The 19,345-nt window shown below is 46.3% G+C and overlaps 1 pseudogene; it reads left to right on the forward strand.

Moving 5' to 3' along the window:
* The first annotated feature begins 9,306 nt into the window (after positions 1–9,306).
* Positions 9,307–17,382, forward strand: LOC144160703 (uncharacterized; annotated as a pseudogene).
* The last annotated feature ends 1,963 nt before the right edge of the window (positions 17,383–19,345 follow it).

The following is a 19,345-nucleotide window of genomic DNA, read 5'->3' on the forward strand; positions in this document are numbered from 1 at the left end:
TCGCAGATTGTCTTGCTTCCTTCTGGACCGATTCAGCGATAGCGCTGGACTGGATTTTGGGGGACTCAAGTCGCTGGGAGACCTTCGTGAGAAATCGAGTTACTGACATTCAACAATTACAAAGACGGTGTCTCTGGCGGCACTGCAGGAGTGCTCACAATCCCGCTATCTTGCTTACACGTGGAGAGTTGGCTCTGGCTTTAACACCAAAAACGATTTGGTGGACGGGACCACCGTGGTTAAGAATTCCTGAAGAGGACTGGCGTAACACAACCTAACCATTAGTTCCAACGAGTGACCTGTCTCCAGAGCTTGCATACGTGTGCCCAGCTGCGGTTGTTCGAGGGCTGGAACTTCAGTCTGCCGGCCTGCTTCACCTCGATCGCTATAGTCGCCTCTCCAGGCTACTCAGAGTTACTGCGTGGGTTATGAGGTTCTACCGTAATGCCGCTTCAAGCAAGCTGTCAGTTTCTGGCCCACTCCAAGAAACGAAAATTAACGAGGCAGAACTGTACTGGTTGCGACTCGTTAAACACACTGCCTTTCCTTCCGAGCTCGCAGCACGTCGTGGAGCCCAGCCACTTCCCTCAAGCTCCAGGGTGCTCACTCTACAACCCGATATCGACGAGGACGGTCAACTCCCAGTGTGCGGTCGTCTACACGAACTAGATAGCCCGGAGGAGCTGAAACACCCCGTCTTGTTACCTGATGATCACCGATTCACCTAACTGTTGATCGATGCAACGCATGTCCGCCTTCTACACGCGGGTGTTCACACTACACTGGTCGACCTGCGTTCACGATTCTGGATTTTGAAAGGACGTCGGACTGACCGAAATGTACTGTCGTCTTGTCTACCGTGCCGGCGTAGGCGCCTCCGTCCCGAGTCAGCACCTATGGCACCATTGCCAAGGGATCGCCAAGCAAAGACTTCACCATTCGACGTCGTAGGCGTGGACTTTTGTTTGCCCCTCTACTCACGCACTAGCTCCCATGCATCTACGAAGTTATTCATCACTGTGTTTTCTTGTGCAGTCACTCGTGCGGTGCACTTAGAGCTAATTCGGATTTGAGAACACGAACCTTCCTTCATGCATTCCGGCGCTTTACATCGAGACGCGGAATACCATCGCCTGTGTTTTCGGACAACGGCCGGACCTTCCAGTGCTGCGCAAGACAGCTTGGAGTGTTGTCTACACGAGAGATACAAGATCATGCCAGCTCCAAGCGAATTGAGTGGAAATTTATTCCTGAGCGCGCTCCATGGTGGGGCGGTTTTTGGGAGCGCGTCATCCGTACCATCAAGGACTCACTCAAACGTTGTCTGGGACGCAGCTGTCTCGATTATGAAGAGTTGCTGACTATGCTGTTGGAAGTTGAGGCAGCTGTGAACTGCCGTCAACTCATTCCAGTTAGCGATGACAGTATCAAAATTAGGGCGCTCACACCTTCTGATTTCCTCATCAGGAAGCGCGCGGTCAGTCTGCCCCTGAAAACAGAGTGCATCATGCCAACGCCCGCTGCACCCGATCTGCGCCGACGTGCTAAGCACAGAGAGGAAACAGTACGTCGACTATTGAGCAGGTGGAAGAAAGAATATCTGCTTCTTCTGCGATCAGCGCATCACTGCACGTAAATGCTCCCGTCAAGACTCCACGTAGGGGCCCTGGTGGTGGTTCAGGATGACAACGTGGCCCCACTGAGCTGGAAGATCGGCCGTGTGGTCCAGTCATTTCCGGGAAGACATGGCGTCTAGCGCTACCACGAGATTCTCCTAACTAATGGACAGCAAATCCGGGGCGCCATTCAGCGGCTCTGCATTTTGGAGTCAACCGCGGCCGCGGGAGGATGTTGGTTCTCGAGCACGGGGCAGAGCGCGTGTGCGACCACTTGGAAGAAGAGATGAAAGAAGCGCAGGGGTTTTGTGCGCGCGCTCGTGCTTAATCAGAAGAAACAAAAGTTCAAGGCGTTCCGAACGGTAGCGCGGCGTCGAGTCTTCTCGAGTTATTAGACAGAGAGGAAAATGCTCGCTTTCTCTCGGTGAAGGGAGTAGGACCCGCGGCGCGAACCGAAACGAACTCAAAAGCTCTCGCTGCAAACCGCATTGGTGGGGAGCCGTACTACGTTTGCGAATAGGAAGTCTCCATCACTGCTTTTTTTACTTGTTTTATCCTCTTAGCTTTGGCCTTCGCCTGTTTTGTATGGCTTTGGCGCGGCCTCCGCTGGCTGAAGGGAGGGAAATGGGTAGCTTTGTATGCGTGTCTTTTTTTTCTGCCTCCCTCCCTTCCTCTGCTGCGTGAATTCAGTTCGCGCTGTGTTTCTTTACTTTTTTTTCTGGTCACGTGCATGCACCGCCGCACCGCGCCAACACTGCCATGTTCCCTAACCGGAATTCCCTAACGATTCCCTAAGCGGAATCGCCAGCAGTGGTGGTCACCCCAAAAGTTGTTCGTCTTAACCGAAAGGTAGGTGCAAGAATGTTCTTTAGCGAATTTTCTAAAAGAGATTTATGTTAAACAAAAGAAACGTTCTTACGCTGTTCGGCCTGAGCGAGAACACGTCTTAACCAACTTCGTCTTAAAGGCAGGTAAGGCAGCCACATTTTCTCGTTTCATTTAGCTGTAATTCTAAAAACAATACATTTTGTTTGTATGTTCATGCAAATCCGTCTTTGAGCTGAGCTTGAGCCGTTCAGTTTTGAGTAGCCCATCCATGGGGCTCAATAAACTGCATAACTCGGGTGTTTGTTTCGCTGATATTTTGTTCGTTGGGACGAGAAAAGTTGTAGCTGTCTATTCATCCTATATATCATGCAAAACCATTATGGATTCAGTGAACCATCTGTAGCCATGATGATGGAAGACAAATAACAAAATTGTCGTTTTCTGCTGATTAGGAATTCCGCACTCACCGATGGCCAAACCTGAAAAAGATGTCCGCATAAGTTACTCATGCAAATGTACATCTAACTTACACGTATTCCTGTAAATATACAAACTATATAATATACATTTATTCTTGTAGATATACATCGCCCAAAATACATTCTGCTAATATACAACAAAACTCAGACTAACGCGCAAGACTTGAAATTAGAGAAGCTGGGCGCAACCGTCGTGACCTTCGTGAAGGTTGCGTTCACCACTTGAGGCGATTTCCTTGTTCCTCCCTGACACAACGACCTTTACTTCATCGCTGTTGCCATACGGGTGAGCGTTATAATTTCGAAAGTGATAATCATAAACACCGAATTGGAAGGGCACACGCTATGACGTGCTTTCTCGGTCCGAGCAAGTATTTTCACGATTACGGCAAATGCTGCAGTTTTTTTTTTGTCTCCAGTATTGGCCAATCTCATTCTGTCTGCTTGGCTTGAAAATGTGTGTGAGAGAGAGGGAAGGCTCTTTATTAGAGGAGAAAGCCGAGATGTTTGCCGGAATTTGGGCGCCGACATGCTAATCGGCGGGAGAAGGGGAAAGGGAGAAAGAAAAGGCCCGATAGAGTACAGGGCAGAAGAAAGAGGAAGATAGACAGGGCAGAAGAAAGAGGAAGAGAGAGAGAATAGAAGAAAAAAGAAAAATAACAAAAAGATGACGTTCAGTTCGTGTCAGTAGCGTGGTTGAAAAGTCTGTTTTTTGTAGAATACTAAATCACTGCAATGGCACCAATCCTGTCCAGATATGCGAACAACGCCGACAGTACTTCACGTGGAGCTCGTGGGGATGACCATGGACCAAGGAGGGCTTTCAAGGTAATTGGTACTGGGACGAGGCACTATAGTTCTTGCTCAAGATTGCACCTTGCGTTGATGTATGCAGGGCATTCCAACAGCAAATCCTCCACGGTTTCCAACGATCCGCAGTTGTCACAGTAAGGGTTTTTCGTGATACCAAGCCGAAAAAGGTATGAATTCGTAAGCGCTGCGTTGAGGCGAAGTCGGTGGTATAGCGCTCTAATCGGCACGGAAGTACCTCTGGCAGCCTCATCTTGAGCTCAGGGTCTATGTGGTGCAGGAAGGCATGGTGGGGATCTGGAAGGGACCAGAGATGGTTCCGGTCCAATAAACGAGCGCCTTCGCCGTAGTTGCGGCATCACGCTTAGTGAAGAAAATATTCCTCACATTGCGCATATCCAGGCCCCTGCGAGCAGCTTCATCCGCCTTCTCATTACCTAGAACACCACAGTGACCGGGAATCCATTGTAACGTTATACGGTGTCCAGCGTCGTTGGCAAGGTGGTGCAGGTATGTGATGTCACGAGAGGCATGTTCATGAATGGTGAAGCAGTCGCTGCGTTGCAGGCTTTGGAGAGCCGCATTCGAGTCCGTGAAAACAGCCCATGGCTTTGGCCGCTGGTGTAAAATGTATCGCATAGCTTCCTTCATGGTGTGAAGCTCGGTGGTCATAGATGATGTAGCACGCTCGAGGCGACAGAAAAATGTGTGGCCAGTAGAGGAAATAAATATTCCGGAGGAACTGCGCTCAGATGTGCAAGCGCCATCTGTGAAGATATGGTTTGTGTCACAGTACATCCAGCTGATGTGGTGAAGTGTTAATTGCAGGAGTCCACTTTAAGGCAGGCTCTTTTTGGAGTCAATTCCGGGGATGCTGCATCTGATATGTAAGGGCGAAAGGATCCAGGGTGGAAAATTGGATGGCATTGCTTTTTGTGCCTGGGAGGGAACGGAAAGGTTTAGTGTCTTGAGTGCTTGCCCGAAACTCGAATTACCATTTTCAGCCATGCGTGTTAGCGTATGGGTTTTGGCGTGCAGATGATGGCGCAGATGAATTCGCACAGTTTCCTGGAGCCGAATCACGTCCAAAGGTAGGCAGCCAGTATCAGCGATCGTACCCAAGCGCGACGACCCTTTCGGGAGGTCGAGGCAGATGCGGAGGCAGTTGTTTCTGGCCGCATCTAGCTGCTCTCTGCTTGTGGGCGGAAGCTTCTGAAGGACAGGGAGGCTGTAACGCAGTACACCATCGACATAGGCTTTGCAGAGCAGAACCGTAGAGTGACAGTTAGTGCCTCAGCGACTGCCAGCGAGATACCCGAGGATTTTTGACATTGCGGGTATTTTTGTACGTAGTATCTTCACTTCCGGAGCCCAGGAAAAATTTCGGTCAATTAAGATTCCGAGGAATCTTTGGGTTCGCACATATTGTAGGGTGCGGCCTCCGAGAACCAGTTGATATCTCTTCATGTGCTTGCGAGTAAAAGCAATGGCGACACTTTTCTCGGAAGATTGTTGGAGTCCTCTGGGTGTAAGATACGCAGATATTTTTGCAAGAGCTTTCTGTAGCCTTTGTTGCGTGGTACTACACGATCACGACGCACAGTAGATGCAGATATCGTCCGCATAAAGTGTGACGTGGACGCCAAGTGGGAGTACTCGCTTCAGATGAATAAGAGTGAGGTTGAATAGCAGAGGGCTCAAAACGGATCCTTGAGGTACTCTCTTTTGTGTAATATAGTAGGAAGTTGGGCTTTCCGGCGTGGTCATGAAGCGTTGTCGCACTTGTAGGTAACTTGAGATCCAAACGTAAAGTTTTCCACCAAATCCAAGAGCAGCGAGGGCTTAGATGACAAAACCGCTTAGATGACAATCCACGTACTACACTCAAGGAATCTGTGAAGATGATGAACTTTGGAATTTTATGATGAACTATGTGCTTTAAAACCAGAAATATGCCATAGGCTTCAGCCGTAAACATGCTGATTTTCGAGTTTAAAGTGTTAGACACCCTAAAATTAGGTCGGTGCGCAACACACGACACGATACGGGCTGTTTTTGACGCGGCGAAAAAAAAATATTCTGCACAATTGAATTTATCTTGAAGGAACAATAAGTGCTGAAGAAATGCAGTTGTGGGTGCTCGTTTTTTATCAATCGCTACAAATGATAAATCGGACGACACGGGGCGAAGCTGCCATGGCTGTAAAAAGTCGGAAATGTTTGATTTGTAGGTTTCTGAAAAGGTGACAGATGATTCTGACATTTCCTGTCTCACCCTATGTGAGAACGGAGCAGAGTTAGACGGACGATTAAGAAGAAGTTGGGACATGGGTGTATCACAAATAAATGGTTTGAAAGGATGGTGGGTTATTGACGAAATTTTAAAATCGTACAGAAGATCTATGTATGTTCGCTGATGATCTAGGGACCATTTATTGCGCTCGACGTATATTATTGGCTTTGTACGGGGCTTGTACGGAAAGCGCCCGACGCGAGGCAAAGCTCCTAGTGAAGCACTAGGTCTAGCAATTTCAGCGCTGCTTTTGTTGCCGACCCAAAAACCACGTTCCCACACTCCAAGCAGGACCCCACCAAGCTTGTGAAGACAAGTAAGAGGAGTTGCTTGTCCGCGCCATTGGGAGTGGTGTGAAATGAACTTAAGTATGTTTATTGCTTTGAGGCATTTATGTTTTAGTTGTCTGATGTAAAGGATGAATGTCAGTTTCTCGTCTATAACGACGCCTAAAAATCTGGGTTCCTTTTTTACAGAAACCAAGTCGCCATTCAATTTAATTTCAGGGTCGGGTTGAATACCGCGCCTCTTTGAGAAGACAACGCAGGTACTCTTTCCAGGATTAAGCTAAAACCATTTTCATCAGCCCAGCGAACAAGCTTGTTTACCCCAAGATGGATCTGTCGTTCACATATAGACCTATTACACGATTTAAATGATATTTCTACGTCATCCATATACATCGAACAAGAGATTGTCAATGGCAATGCCTTCCGAACTGAATTCATTTTGACTATAAAAAAGTGTAGCTCAAAACGTCACCTTGAGGCACGCCATTCTACTGCACGTGAACGTTTGAAAGTGCCGAACCAATTCTGACACGAAATGTTCGTAAAGATAAGTAACTGGACAGAGAGTTCAGCATTTTACCAGATATACCAAAGGATTTGAGGTATCTAAGGATACCATAGCGCCATGTAGTATCATATGCCTTTTCAATATCAAAGAACATGGTCATGCAATATTGCTTATGTAGTTAGGCATCTTTAACGTAAGATTCTAGCGCTACTAGTTGGTCATTTGTAGACCGCAGCACCCTGAAGCCTGCCTGGCAGCTCTCGAAAAGACTGTTGTACTCAAGAAAGTACACGAGTCTTCTGTTGATGATCTTCTCGAGAAGCTTTCCCAAGCAGCTGGTGAGGGCGATAAGTCTATAACTGGCGAGACAAGAAGGGTCCTTACCCTCATTCAGGAACGCCACACCAATAGCCTCCCTACAAAGTTTTGGAATACGCCCCGAAAGCCACATGTCATTGTATAGGTTTAGGAGTGTGTCAAGAGTGTCTGGGTGTAGGTGTTGTGTCATAGTGTATGTAATCGTATCTGCACCTGGAGCTGAAGGGTTCCATGTGCTCAGGCTAACTTTCAACTCATAAAGTTCAACTTTAGAATTGTAGACATACTTTGACCTGTTATTGTCATGCAGGGACTTGTTTTCACAAGTGTTTTTTACGTTTCAGAACATTGTTTGTGTAGTGGGCAGAGCTGGAAACGTGTTGGAAGTGTTGTGCAAGTGTGTTAGCCTGGTCTTCGAGTGTGTCCTCTGTTGTACTGACCAGGGGCAGGCTATGTGTAGTGTTGTCTTTAAGTTTGCGTATTCTTGTCCATACCTTATGTGCGTCTGTGTATGAATTAGTAGATGTAAAGAAAGTGCGTAAACTCTCTCGTTTTGCCTAACGGCGCGCACGTTTTCCTAACGCCTTGGCCTGCTTGAACCACAAAAGTTTACCAGACGTGGGGTACCGACGAAGGATACCCCACGCCTTGTTGTGGGCCTCTCGCGCCCGCCTGCAGTCCTCATTCCAGCACGGCCTCCTCTGATTGCGCAGGGTACCAGAGGCATGGGGAAGGGACTTTTTGGCGGCGTCGAGGATGTGCGCCGTAATGAGTTGCGTAGCTTCTTCAACGTGTAGGTGTTCAATAAATGTGTGGTGTAGTTTAGATGTTTCCGTAAATGTACTCCAGTTGATGAACTGTTCAGGCCTTTACCTATGTATAATAATGTGGTGTGGAAGTGGTCACTACCATAGGGGTTAGTGGCAACGTCCCATTCAATAGATGGAACGAGTACTGCCGAGCCAATCGCCAAATCGAGGTGTGAACAAGTGTTGTGTCCTGTAATATGGTATGTAGGCTTGTTTTTATTGAATAGGCATGCTCCCGAAGATGTTAGATATTTTTCGATAAGGTGACCTCGGGCATCTTTGCGAGCAGAGTCCCAAGGAGTGTTATGTGCGTTGAGGTTACTTAAAAGAATGAAACGTGTGGGTAGCTTATCTACAAGGCCCTCGAAATCCGAGCTCGAGAGCTGGAAATCCGGAGGGATGTAAACTGAGCATAGAGTTACTAGCCTATTGAAAATAATGGTACGAATGGCAACAGCCTCAAAGATGGTTTTTAACTGAATAGAATGACGCGCCAAGGACTTTCGGGCAATGATGGCCACACCCCCGAAAGGTGCACCAACCCCATTCCTGTCCTTCCTAAATACCCGGAAACTATTCAAAAACGTTTGTATGTTTGGAATTTAAATGTTTTTCTTGTAGACACATGATACTTGGCTGATTGGAATGCAGTAACCAATAAACATCATCAAAATTTTTAGAAGTCCTCTGCGGTTCTATTGCATATTTTCTCTTCCCATTATTACAGTTAAATCTACTGGAGTATGTGTGTCGGATTTCGGGGCTTGTACTCTTGGAAGGGGCTTTCTGATTCTCTCTACTGGTCTGGACGCCGGAGCCCGTTCCTTCCGCTGAGGTGCATGCCAGAACGGCTCGGCGTCTAGGTCGTCACCTTAATGCAAGGGGGTGCCCAGCGGGCTGAGCCCCCTAGACTTGGACTGGGCACCCTTTGCAGTGACCTTCGTTTTTGCCGCGACCCCCGAGGGCACCAGGAGCGCCCCGGATGGCACAGGCGGTGCGGCGGAGGTTGGAACTGCTGCGGTTTCTTCCAGCTCCGTCTCTTCCGGGCCCTCGCAGGTGCTTCGGGCCGGTGGAGCAGAGGAAACAGTGGGGGCAGCAGCATCCCCACCGGTCGTGGATGCCACCACAGCCGCTGCCGGCTCAGCTAGCTGCGCGGATTCAGGTTGGGCCGCTGGAGGCAACTGAGGGGGGGGGAATGAGGCGGGACCAGGTCCGACTCGCGGTACTGGGTCCCCGCCGAAACAAGACGCTGCTCCGCCACCCGGCGAGCTGCGTCGGCGTGCCTGCCCAGAGGGAAGGAGGTGAACCTCTTTCGCGCCTCGGGAAAGCAGATGTTCTGGGTTACTTTAGGGGGCATGGGGTCCCTGATAGTTGGAGCAGGTGAGGGTTGAAGATGGACAATTGTCAGATGAACGATCAAGCTTGGTGCACTTTGCGCAGGTCAGACGGTCACGGCAAGGGTTGGTGCTCTGCCCGAACCCCTGGCACTTAAAGCAGCGGCGGGGGTTCGGGATGTATGTCCGAACCGAACATCAAATATATCCTGCGGTAATGAATTCTGGTAGTGTTGATCGGTCAAAGGTTATGATGGGATGTTTAGTAGGAATTTCTTTGTCTTCTCTGCGTATCGTTATGCGCCTCACTGCTGTTACGCCCTGACAATTTCCGGCCCTCGAGCAGATCGCTTTCAGTTTCAGTCATGAGGTCAGGATCTGAGATCACGCCCTGTAAGCTGTTAAGGCTTCGATGGGGCGTGACCACGGTGTCAAGATCTGCAATGCGTGTCTGGCCCAGGAGATTTGTTGCCTGCTGCTGGTTATTGTCTTCGACGAACGGTTCCCCCGTTCTCTGTGTCTTTGCTTTGTAGGATTTTCCTATTATACCTTGTATGAACTTTGTGACCAAGAAGACGAACAGAGAGGCAACGGGCGTTTTTTTTCAACGGATTGAATGATCACGAAGCGGGGATAGTTGGCTCGCTTTAGGATTGAGATCGTTGGTAAGGACGGAAATTATATTTTGGTGCGGCCCCTTTTCAGGCACCGATCACGTTTGCAGTAGGGTTTGAGAATACCCTACAGCATGTATAGAAGCAGGAGACGGGGGACTTTCTTCTATAGCTTCTGCCTGGTAAAAAGACAGAGAGCCCATCCGTCGGAGCTTGACCTGGGCTCCGACGGCCACTGTTTGAGGTTTCTACCCTTCACCCTTAAACACATCACCACGGTAGGTTACAGCTTCTGTTGGGGGCTCGGGGTCCGCGGTGTCGCCAACACCGTCACCAAGATTGCTCACGGTGCCCCGGCGGGGAAGTGTGCCATTGTCGTGTTCCCCCATACGGACCCAATATAAATTTTGTTATCCTATCGTCAACAATCGATTCGGCAGGTTGATTTACTAAAATACCTTGGAGGAATATATGACAGTAAATTGAATTGGCGTCTCCACATTTAGCACATTGCAGTGAAAGGCTCCCGCGCTGTCTTTCTTTTGAGAGGTCTTAGCCACAACCGATGAGGTCTGAGAGCAGATACACTCTTTATGATTTACCACATGTATGTTCACCAAGTCTTAAAATTTGGGAGCATTTTGTTCTCTGGCTCTCCAAACTGTAAGCTCTTGCCTTTGGTGAATCTTGAACGTCAAGCATTGCGATGCTGTTTAGGCCTGCCCGCTTACGTCCCGATTAGGGTGTTGTACTTAGAAGCCGGAGTCCCAACGCTGAACTTCAGGTTCCAATACCTAACTTATTGCATTCGCAAAGTTTTTTGAGTCCCCGCTGGCCAGACCACAGGCTGTTTTCCTCCAGCATGCAATGTCTTTTTTGGTATATATTGGTCTCATCTCCGGCACCCACAGGTCATTTTTGCCAATTAGTTGCTTACTCCAATAAACACCACCCTCCTTTCGGTTCCCGCCTTGCAGTTACCATCCACGGAAGTAAGGTTTCGTTTGATAAACTTTTCCGCAAAAACGCTAAGGTTCTTGCGCCTAACGTATTCAATAAGATTCTCCTGGCTCACCAATCCGAATACCCATCCCAAGTGGTCATTGCAACTGGCGCTTCAAAAAAATACGAAAAGGTTGGGGTGGGCATTTTCTCTCCGACATTGAATTGGTCTTTTTCATTGAAATTACAGGATTTTATCCCCATTTTTTATGCAGAATGTTTTGCTCTACTCCTTGCGATCCTGAAACTTGATCCGGCGAATTCTTCCGTGATCTTACTCAGCGACTCCTTGTCCCTGTGCATGGCTCTCTCCTATTCTCGAAACTCTTTATTCCTGCGTCCCCACTCACGTGCTGGTGATTCGGCTCGTTTGGCTGCCCGGCCACTGTGGTTCAACCCTCAATGAAAACCGCTGATATATTAGCTAAAACAGCTTTGGCATTACCGATCAGAGAGGTTCTTCTCCCGTTTTCTTGTGTGTTGTTGGCACGTTATCGCCAATACCTGTTCAATCAACATGCCTCCGATTATGATATGAACACTTCTCCTGAACTTGAACACCTCAGGTACCGCCAGGAGAGACGTTTATGCCAAACTCGCTTGTGCGGAGTATTGCTAACTTTTTTTCGTTGTGGCGTACTACCACCTAATCGGTATTTATACAAGGCAAATCTGATAACCTCCCCTTTGTGAAACTTTTGCAAAGAAATTGAATCCGAAGAGCACTTTTTTTGCCGCCGATTTTCTAACCATCGGAGAAGGCTGCTGGAGATACCCCTGCTACGTCTTGAACAACCTTTGACGGTACCGATGCTTCTGTCGTTTGCAACGTCAACCACTTCTTCACTTTGGAGACAGCTCGTCTGCAGTGTTAAAAAGATTCCAATTAGGCTGACTTTTACTGTAGTTTTCCCACTCTTTTCTCTGTTTTTTTTCGTGTTTTTTATCTCTTTTTCTCATTAACCTAGGCTAAACTCTTTATTCTTCTCCATTATTTTGCCTCGCTAGATTGATTGTAATAAAAAAATTACTCTTCTTGGCCAATACCCCTAAGTGCGTATGCGCCATTTTTCGGGCGACCACCACCACCACCAAAAGGATAATAGACGGGGAGTCGGATATAAAAAGGTACTTTCGGGCAATAAATATAGTGCGTAATAGGCGTGTGCCCTCCCATCATAATGCGAAATAATTCCAAAAAAGTATGCTAAGTGCAACAAAAGGCCCACGTAAGAAAGACAGATGGATGCAGGTTTATCATAGGATGGCAAATACCACATAGGGGGACATTAGGAAATTGAAAAAAGACACCTGTCAGCACAAATTTTTATACATGGCAGAGAAAGGAAAAACCCAAATAAACGAAAGAAAGCAGACAAAGGTAAAACACATCACATTATAAGCACTTACAACAAGATTGGTACCGCAGTCGTAAGCCTAATACGAAAATGTTATTGTCTAACAAGAACAGGTGGTTAAATTAACAGAATTCTTTAACAGGGCCCGAATCAGCCATTAGGTGTGCAGAGATTGTGTTTAAATGTTTTTGGTTGAGTAGAGTTTGCGCAACTTGTGGCCGGCAATTTTGGTGAACATGTATAAAGTATTGCGCGAAAAGTTCAAACAATGTCGTACATTCATTGTCACTAATTTTATTTCAGAGTTAAGCACGCTAGTTTACTCAAAAGTTATCTTATCACAAGTGAAACTGAGCTACACCTACAAATAATTTGAGTCTGGATTCTCGCTCTTGTGGTGTGTTTTACAAGTTGATGCCCAATTATGGCTTCAAGAAATTTAAGTGCATTAACCTGAATGTTCGCATATAGGTTGACAAAGGGAAATAAGGATACATTATTCCGTTACTGCCGGCAATACAGAACCGATAACAAATAGGTGGTTTAGTTATGGCGAAATATTGTTGTCCGGAATAGTTCGCTCGAGAAACTACAGTATATTGTTGGTGTCAATGGTAAAGTAGCTTTTATATTACTTACTAGTGTGAAGCCGTGTGGTGGCCGGATTCGTGCTGGTGAATTGCGGGCATACTTCACATAGATGTTTCTCACACGGCCAACAGCCAGTGCTTCTGCATTCGGCTGATAAGAAAGGTATCTCGCTCATATTCTCACTGCCTCGGCAGACAAGGCGTGGGGTTCAGGAAGATTGTTTTCCGGTGGAAAAGTTGAATAAAAATGAAAGTTATGTTCTTTAGTACGTATGACAGGGTTAGGGTAATTGAGGAGTCAATAAAACGAGGTTATTTTGCGGATTAGAATATGAAGCGTCTTCTAAATATTTCCATTTGGCCCTGTTGTTTAGCTCCCACAGTAACACCGGTAATATCATTTTTCGGGTATTTTCAAAAGTTTCATTTGAGATACTCGACATGTTATGTGACCATAAGACTGGTTAGCGCTTATTCTCCTAAAATGGGGTTCGTGCTATATAGTGTAGCTCTCTGGCAGTATGTACCATCCCTATTCTGGTACTCGAATACTGCCACGTATCTGCCGGTTTTCGGGAGATTTTTTTTGCAGAAAGCCCTGGGTAAGAGTAACTGTAACGTCCGGGAAGGTTACACGGTTTCTGAAGTAGTAACATTAAAGGGAAATATTTCAATGTGAAAGTTATATGCCTAAATGAGTGTTAGCAGCTCCCCTTGAACGGGCATTTTTTGTAGCTTTAGCAGAAAAGGCTCCAGCCAATCGTGGTGTCGTGCTGAGAGGTGGAGGACAGAATCCTTAAATGGGGGCTGTTCCACCCTTGCTGAAGCTACGGTTGATAGGCTCCCACTCGTTCTACCATAATTATTATACGGGACCTTGTTGGCCAAAAGGGTTAAGTTATAGGATAAATTAGCACCGTTTTTAGGTCTTTCGATGCCGTATGGCTTTCTAATTTTCTTAGGTATTAATCACCCCATTATAGGTACCGAGCCGAGGCTTCATTGTTTCTTACTATGTCCTTTCTGACGACGGGAAACCAACCCAAGGGTATGATGATGCATTCAGTTACCACAAAGCGTCAGATAACCTTGAAGTCGGTGTTTCTTGCTTCAGGGTTTCATAGCGGTTTGCTAACAAACCATATATTGAAAAAAAAAAACCGTTTAGGCGAATTTTTTTTAGAGGCCAAAAACCACAAGCGCCACCAAGCTCCTCGCTCAGTAACGTATGGCTGATCTGGAATTGAAATTCACACATCAAGGGCGCTGACAGGTCTGGGTGTCTTCTCTGAAAGGGATCTCCTAGCCAACGCATTAGCAGGCCTCTTCGAAGTCCTAGAGCTGATGGTGTAACAACAGTGTGGGGCAAAAAAGTATAAAAAATAACATAATAAAGACACAAAGCACATAATCCTTACCTTTAAGTACGGCAAAATAGGACAATATGTCAACGGAAGGGTCTTTATTTGCTTAGTTCTGCGTACCGTGCGAAACCCGAGCCACTGCTTCAAATGTAAGAGGATTTTCGCAAAAAGCCTGGGGCATAACGATGAAACTGAGAACAGTCATTCGCAAACTTTCACATGGTGCACCTTTCGAAGTTGCAGCGCATCTTCACGAGCCAGTGAAAAAGTTAAACTAGAACAAGAATATAAGATCAGTGCCATGGATAACATCAGCTCCTTAGGGGCGCAAAGAATGTTCCAATCTTTTACCCCGCAGACGTTTGCCAACGTAGCTCGCTGGGGGAGGAAAGCGTCTAGTTTTGTTGGTGACTCAGGTCAGCGAGATTCAACTGGTTCATGCCTCACCCTCTGATAGGTTGCCTCTGGCAGCGAGAACTGACCCCACAACCCCCACAATGCCCTCTGCAGCTACGGTGAGAACAAACACCGGCGGAACAGATTCCACTCTTTCCAGTTAGGCAACTCAAGCTCCTAGTACAAGATAGGGAGCCCAGGAGATGGACATACACAGACCCTTAGTGGCTCCCACTCTCGCTGCATCGGCTGTTTCGCTTGTGATTCTCCCGACGACATCAGTGCTGGCGGCTCAGCATAGGGCATCCGGAAATGTGCTATGTCCAAGGAGCCTGATTTCTCGGCAAGTCGTTGAACCTGCGTCCGCGACATGCACATGGAATTGTTCTTGACCCGTACGCAGCGCAAGGCACGTGGTGTCAAAGTCCATGCCCGCAGGGAACCAATTAATATCAAAATAATTGCACGGAAATACCTTACCTAATGACACAAAACTTCGTGTCACTCTGAACAGTAAACAAAGGAGAAGGAAAACGTAGGTAATGTAGCTCTAAATATTTTATCAGAACTTTTGATGATGTGTACAGATATCTCATTCTAACCAGCCAAGTGTCATGTGTCTTCAAGAAACGCATCCTAAAATATTCATACAATTTTTATGGTATCTACTGTACTTTGAAAGGACAGAGATGGCTGCACATGTGCGGCGGTGTTGCCATCGTGGCCTAAAATGACGGGCATGTAATTTCATCAGCATAAATACTGCACTTGAGACTTTCTCGAAGGGATTATAAAATATATAATATGAAAATAATAAAGGAATGCCCCCTTTAAATAAGTACTGATGCCTATTATTCAAGCTTTTATTTGAGGAGCTGGTAGACCAGCTGCTAGAACCTTTCCACCTAATTGGTGACCTGAATACACATAATCCAGCTTCGAACCGTTTTCTCAGGAAATCACAAGGGTGCCTCACGAATAGATTATAACGTCATCCCCATCTTGCGTTTTCAAATAGTGTTATGGGACTAAACGACAAACTGAAGAAGAGAGCACCTAAAAATCGTAGCCTTTACTCCAATGATGTGACCCTCTAGATTGGCGGCGGAAGTGATGGAAATGTCGAAGGCATGTTACTGGGTGTAGTATTGTAAGTAATGAATTACATTCACCCTCCAGGCCTCGATTCCTTTCCTAAAAGTCACAACTCTTCACATACTGACCCACTGGCTGAGCGCACAAGCAGTACCTTGCTACACCGAACATCAAGCTCTACGCAGGCAACGAGCTCATTTCTACAGTGTCCTGTGTCACTGACCGTGGCTTTGGAATGTAATGTGATGGCGGCAAAAAGAAAACCATAAACAATCGGCGCAAAACACGACCCTAATCATAAGAATATTTACATGGTTAAGAAGAAACACAGAGGAATAAACGAACGCCGTGCCGTACTCAGTAGGTCCTTCATGGAGAACAAATTTATTTTTTTGACACCCTTTCTCAATTTCAAAGTTCGCGAGAAAAGCAAAATCAAAGGTGTCATTTAAAACGTTCAAGCAAATGGTAGGCCTTCTATTCTGTACTGAATAGGATTGTTAAGAGGCTTTGGGCATTCAAAAGACGCTCGACGAATTGATTAAACCAATGACAACGGCCCATTACGAAAGAGTACCATATATGGGTACCGGAAGACTCATTATTCGTTCACATGGAATAGCATACGAAACAGAGACGGGCCGGCAAGAAGAGATTCTCGCTAAATAGGTGGCCCAGCTCTACGCTCCACAACTTCACGAACTTCAGAGTGGGCACGGCAGCACTGCGAAAGCAATGTCGCCTAATCAGCGGCTTCTGTTGCTCGAACAGGTTTTCTTCGTCTGCGCATCCCTGCAAGCAGAGGCATCCAGCACATGCGTGGCCATACCAGCTGCTGACGCCGCTGTTATGGACCACGGACACATCGTCGACGCTACCCTCGAGCGCAGCCACCATGGAACGTCCATCGAGCGGTTCTTCGTGGAACCTATAAACTTGGACCCCTGGCCAGCAGCGTTCAGTGGGCACGGCAGCACTGCGAAAGCAATGTCGCCTAATCTGCGGCTTCTGTTGCTCGAACAGGTCAGTTTCTACTCAGAATACTGTTATAAAACTGACAATAGATTCGTTGTTGTGCTGCCGTGCCCAAGTGTAATGTTCTCTGAATTTTCCTCTTTGTGCCAACTATTGTCTGGGGACGTTGAACTCAACCCAGGTACTGATGTGAAAGCCCTCCTAAAGGAACTGTCGGAAGGGCAGAAGGCAATCCAAGCAGATCTGAGCGCTCTAGGAGAAAGAATGACTAAAATGGAAGACGCCCTTCAAAAAATCAAAGATCAGGGTAAAAAAATAAGCCAGCTAACGAAAACTGTCACGAAACTTAACGTGACAATATCAAGACAAGAAGAAAGGCTAATAAGCTTAGAGGACAGGAGTCGACGGAATACTCTTTTAGTCTTTTAGTCTTTGGGGTTGAAGAAGGCGAGGCAGAAACCACAGAAGACCTGGAACAAACGGTACTGCAGGACATTTTTGTTCGAAAACTTGGTGTCGAACTAAAAACGGTTGAACGGATCCACAGAATAGGACGAAAAGGGGGTAGTTTGCCGCGTCCGGTCATTATGAAGTTGTACGACTCCCGAGAGAAGTTAACAGTTAACAAAAATTGCAAGAAGCTAAAAGGCAGCACTATATCAGTTGGAGACGACTTTTGCAAGGAAACTCTAGCCAAGCGTAAGCTTTTATGGGAATCCGGAAAAGAAGAAAGAGAGGCCGGACAACGCATGCATCTGAATTACGATAAGTTGGTCATCGACAAAGACGTGTATTCATGGGACTACGACAAAAATTGTCGAGTTAAGCTTAAGCATACAAAGAAAAAACCACGTCGCTCTGATGACAATGACTGATGCCATTCACAGTCAAATGCATGCAGCCTTCGCTTAAGAAATTTAAATGCTCGGGGCCTTGTCAATAAAGCCAGTGATCTAGAATATATATTAGCAAGCTATAACCCACACGTAATTACCGTCACAGAGACGTGGCTGCGTCCGGAAATAGCGGATAGCGAAATTGTACAACCCGGCTACAAAATATTTAGGAAAGACCGCGATTCACGAGGGTGCGGTGTAGCGATCTTACTTGCAGAAGTTTTTGAAGCAATTGTTATGGAAGGAATACCCCACCATGAAAGTGTATGGCTAGAAATAAAATTACCCAAAACTTCCCTTGTTTTGGGAGCCGTTTACAGGCCTCCAGGCGCCCCTAGTTCATATCTAAAAAGTTTGCAGCAATACCTTCACGGTATTGCTACCCGGAATCGCAGACGGATTATTGCGGGAGATTTTAATCTTCCTGGAAAAAATTGGACCACATTCTCAACTAAATCGAAGGAAGCAATAGACTGCCAACGGCTTTTAGACATAGCATTCAGCCATGACCTAACGCAGGTCGTCAATGACAGTACACGTGAAACAGGGTATCCGCATTCCATACTGGATCTAGTTTTTATTGACGGGCGGATAGACACATAAAACGTTGCAATTGAACATGGGTTATCGGACCACAAACTTGTTTCAGTTGAGATAAGCATTGATGGTGCCTTGCCACGCAAAAAAGAAAGCTTCAGACATGTGCGCAACTTCAACAAGGCTGACGATACAAGTATATTTGATTACTTGTCGTTTTCTTTGGACGCGTTCAATGAGGAAAATGACGTCTATAAGATGTGGATAAGGTTTAAAGAAATTGTCACGCTATGTATCAACCAATTTGTGCCCTTGCAAAAAAATAATGAAAATAAACAGAATCCTTGGATGAATAGGAAGATAATACATCTAAAGCGCGCCATTAACCGCCAGAGACAAAAATTAAAGAAAGATGTATCCAAGATACGCAATTTATCAAGGCTTCGGCGCGCTGAACTGAAGGAATCGAAAACGAAGTATTATGAAGAAACATTGCCGACATTTATGAAATCGTCCCCCCACCGTTTTTGGCGTCACTTGTCTCAGAAGGAAGACCACTCCAAACGTGTGCATTGTCTTGTTGTCAATGATGAATTGGTCACCGACTGCTCTTCTATCGCTTACCTACATAACAGATTTTTCCAGTCAGTGTTTACTACTTGTCCTACTGATAGTGATGCACCCACGCCACTTGCTTCTCAGTTATCAGTTATGCCTGACGTTCAGATTACTTGTGAAGGCATCGTATCATTATTACTGAACTGAAAAAGTCGATCGGACCAGATGGCATAGCAAATGAGTTTCTGCGAAGGTATGCGGAATGGGTTGCCTACTAGTTATACATAATATATAATGCCTCAACTGAACAAAATCGTGTCCCAGACGACTGGCTTGGGGCAAAGGTCGTACCAACGCACAAGTCTGGAGACCAACAAAAGGTGGAAAATTACCGTCCAATTTCCCTTACCTGTGTATGCTGCAAGCTGCTAGAGCATATTATATCTAAAGCTATGTATACGTATCTTGAGGGCACACAAGTATTTTTTCACAATCAGCATGGTTTCCGGCAAAATGTATTCACTGTAACCCAATTATTAAAAACACTCGACGACTTCACGCGTGCCTTAAATAATAGCGTTCAGATTGACGCAATATGCCTCTACTTCGGCAAAGCCTTTGACATGGTTCCTCATAGGGAATTAATAAGTTAGCACACCTAGGCATAAATTATAA

The sequence above is a fragment of the Haemaphysalis longicornis genome, unplaced genomic scaffold, assembly GCF_048455015.1.
Source record: "Haemaphysalis longicornis isolate Haplotype H1 unplaced genomic scaffold, Haemaphysalis longicornis Haplotype H1 scaffold_11, whole genome shotgun sequence".
Lineage (NCBI taxonomy): Eukaryota > Metazoa > Arthropoda > Arachnida > Ixodida > Ixodidae > Haemaphysalis > Haemaphysalis longicornis.